Source organism: Amblyomma maculatum, chromosome 5 (assembly GCF_055883805.1).
Source record: "Amblyomma maculatum isolate TAMU_Amacu chromosome 5, ASM5588380v1, whole genome shotgun sequence".
In the NCBI taxonomy this organism is placed as follows: domain Eukaryota; kingdom Metazoa; phylum Arthropoda; class Arachnida; order Ixodida; family Ixodidae; genus Amblyomma; species Amblyomma maculatum.
The window spans coordinates 61,533,622-61,537,557 of record NC_139348.1 but is presented as its reverse complement, the minus strand read 5'-3'; the positions used below and the strand labels follow the sequence as shown (position 1 = coordinate 61,537,557).

General features: G+C 47.9%; 1 pseudogene; it reads left to right on the top strand.

The window, feature by feature from the left end:
- Positions 1–626: 626 nt before the first annotated feature.
- Positions 627–3,363, top strand: LOC146188407 (uncharacterized; annotated as a pseudogene).
- The last annotated feature ends 573 nt before the right edge of the window (positions 3,364–3,936 follow it).

Here is a 3,936-nt window from a genome sequence, read left to right as displayed (position 1 = left end):
AACGCTTGATATGCTGGTGAAGTGCATTACGCAAAGATTAGATGTATAATGTATGTTCTGTATGTACATGTGCTTGGTAGCGTTGCCGCAGTATCTTTCACTATTCAAGATCGATGACAAGAATGCCAAACTACCTACCACCAGCTGTCGTGAACACCTGGATTACTATATTATTTCGTTCCTACGGCAGCTTATCCACAACCAATGACTCGGTGAAAAAACCATGAGCACTCTAGAAAGTTTAGATGTTATCTTGACAGGGTCAAGGTGCGTACTGAATAGGGTATAGCAATAGACCCCTTGCAAAAATACGTCACCTACCCGTGATTTTCGGTTTCGGTTTCGATTCGAAAAGCACTGTGGGAAGACTTCCGCCATGTTAGGGGCAGCCTCTCATTTCTCTTGTTAGCCCTGCGCGCGCCGGTTGCTGATTGCCGAGTCGAATACACCGCCCGCTGTTAGCGCTAAGCCGCTGCTGCTGCGAAGAAGATACTTTGTGAATGTGTCCATCACCATGAGCGACATCGCTTATACAGTGTGTGCGTGGGAAAAAACCTCGCGGACTTGCCGCCGCTTCGCCGTGCGCATATTGATGCGTATGTGTCTCGGCTGACGGCGACGACGTAATGTCAACGAAGGGCCTACAAGCTTCTCACCGAGACCTACGTCGTCGCGTCTTCTGTGTTGGCAAACTATTCGAGCACAACGTAAGTAACCTGTCTTTTATTTTGGCGCGTTAACGCCTGTTAAAACCAAACAGATGAGGGGCCCTGAAACACGTGCCGTGTTTCTGTACCAGTTACAATGTATGACTGTTTTGTTTGCCTTTTTTTCCCTACATGTTTGTTTGAATGGCAGAAAAAAAAGTACATGCATGATTGAATACGATTAAGCTGGCGGTGTTGCTGACTTGTTTTACCTGCGTCGTATGCAATTCTTTCCAATTCTCTGGGCTTTCAAGCTGCGCGTAAAGCTCGTAGTGTGTGATGTTCGGCATGATTTGGAGGCCACCAAGGAGTTGCGCCTACTTAAGTCGACCAGCGAAACGCTGCGACTCTCGAAAGCCAACCGCGGCTCTGGAAAGCTTCGAGTTCTTTTCTGCGAAAAGCTCGACGAACCGCGGAGTCGCTGGGGGCGTGGTTAAGTTACGCCAACGAGGAATGAGCCGTGTACTAACGTTGTGTAGCCCCGCCGTGAAGGGCAGTTATCGAGAGCATGCCCCCATAGAGCACTGACCCGGTAATGCTTGCCCATAGAGCGATCGAGTGTCGTGGGGGTAGAAAATATAACGACGTTCTGAAACAGGTACAACTGACTTTTGCCGATACATCCGTTCAAAGGTGGCCGAATGGGCACGAGAACCGGGCGCACGCGTGGCACCTCGTGAAACAGCTGCGATGTCACTTGATTTGTTTTCCGACACTCCGCCGCAGCGCTATCGGCTCACTATGCTTGCTAAATCAGGCACTCTACGACGTCCTGATGATCGTTCTATATAGCGTATGACGAGCGTAAGCTACGTGCAGCAGGTAGTGCATTAAAACGAGTGTAAGAGGCAACATGACGAGAACGCGAAGCAGCTAGTACTGCGAGCTGCGCAGTTGTCCCTTAGTTCTCACCGTTCTGTTGCTCAGTTTTTATTTTTTGAGACTCTTCTCAGATGAAGCTGTTTTAGTCACACAACAAATGTTGATGCAGGTACTATTCTCTTTGTTTCAGAAATAACATGGTATTCGTGAGGGCCAGCTGCCACAGGAGCCAGAGAAAAACAGAGCCACCCTATACTGTTTCTGCAGCCTTGTCACGGCAAGGTGACGTGCTTGGTGGGCAGTGCGAGTGTGCTGCTGGAAAATATGCCTGCAACCACTTGCAAGCTGTGTTGAGGGTTTTGGCGCTGCTGCAAGAAAATGGGTTCTTGGAAGCACCACAGCATCTGTCCCCGACCAATTTGCCTCAGCAATGGCGAGTGCCGAGGCGAAATCCTCTGCGGGGAACCAGTATACAGAGGATAGACTGGAGGAAAGTTACAGAAGGTGGGCAAACTGTTCCCCGCAGCTCGAAGATTTACGAGGGTCATGCTGCCAGTGAACCTATCGACCAGCAGCAGAGAGACATCAAAGAATTTGCCGACGCCCTTAGCACATTGGATGGGATGGAACACTTTGCAGCTGTTCTGCAGGCTGCCGAATACAGTGAATAAGAAATATGGCAAACGAGTAAAAGGCTCACTGCTGAGCTACCAGCAGTCGTTGGTACCACATGGCTTTTCGTTTCTCATGTCGGGAGACCTGAAGAAACGAGAACAACTGGGGGAGACGCCGCAACCTTTTGAGTGTTTCCGAGACGTCATACCTTGGGTGGTTCCTGGCGAAGTGGATGGGCCTACTGCGACAGTACTCGAGGAATCTTTTCTTATGACATCTGTTTCGTTTCTTGGCATAAAAATGTCCCGTCTCTCAAAAACTGGACACTATTTTTGAAACATGTGGCACATGATAGAGTATTTGTGGCATGCGGTTTCTCTGTAGTATTTACACAGCATGCTAAGAGTTTTCTTTTATTTTTTAGAGAATAGTTGTAACGCCAGCAGAGGCCCAGCAACTGGAGAAGGCGTCAAGAAAGCAACGGCTAAGCCAAACATGGATGCATGCACGCTCCTTCCGTTTGACAGCGTGGTGATGAACCGAAAACAGTGGACCGAGAAGGGGCTGGCCAATCTGACTGCTGTAAAGGACTTGTCTCGTGTTAGGGCTGTCAGGTATGTGTATATGTTGAAATAACCTTGTCAGAGCATGCGCCCTATGCAACTGTTTACATAAGTAGCCTGAGAAAGATGTTTGCATTCATAATGTCACCTGTCTGCTTTATTTCAGGTATGGAATCGCAAACGAAAGCGACGCACTGCTTCGATACAAGGAAACAATGGCTTCAGCAGGCCATCCAGTGGAACTGATGAACTGCAGCATTTTTGTTGACCCAGACAAACCGTGGCTTGGTGCATCACCTGATGACATTGCCTTCGACCCCCATGAGCCCTTCCCGTGGGGCACTGTTGAAGTCAAATGCCCTTATTCGTTGCGAGATGCCAAGGAGGAGGACCTTCTGCGTGAAGATTTTTTCATGACGTTAGATGAAAACGGCACACCTGCGCTCAAGGAGGACCACGACTACTTCATGCAGGTTCACGGTCAGATGGGTGTAACCCATACACAATGGGCAGACTTTGTAGTGTTTGGCCCACACTTCCTCACTGTGCAACGGTTACGTTTCTGTGAGCACAAGTGGACGAGTATGGCAAGTGTTATGGACAGTTTCTATTTCGGCACTCTGCTGCCTTTCTACATAAAGAAGCTGAAGGACTGAATAAATGCATCTACTTAAGGCATCCTTGAAGTAAACACTTGAAAAAATCATTCACATTCAATAATCAAAGGACTTTGCATGTTGCTTAGTAATGCACAGACTCCCCATATCTGATTTACCAGTGGACCAAGGGATAGCGGAATGGGGCGGTCAAAGATGTGGTAACACTTAATGCGCTGTATTCTTCGCTCGACGTGGATGCGACAGGATTCAATATCCTGTATTTCTTTAACATTTTTTTTTCAAACTGGCCTTTTCTCAGGAATGGGGGAATGTTCAGGCTAACGCCTTTTTCTTCAAGCAGGTCGTTGATTTTGAAGCCTTTGTCGGCCATAACAGAGTCCCCAGGAGAAAATGTTTGGTCCAGAAATCCACTTCTTATCACTACTTGTCTATCGGACAGAGATCACATGAAAAGTTCTGATGCAAAAGTCAACAGACCATCCGGTGCTACACCAACAAGCGCCTTGAAAGTGTTGGCGGATTTATGGTTTGAATATGTTCCTGACTGTGTTACGAGAGAACTTGATACCTCGCACCTAATCTCGGTGGCGTCAATAATCACTCTTGTAG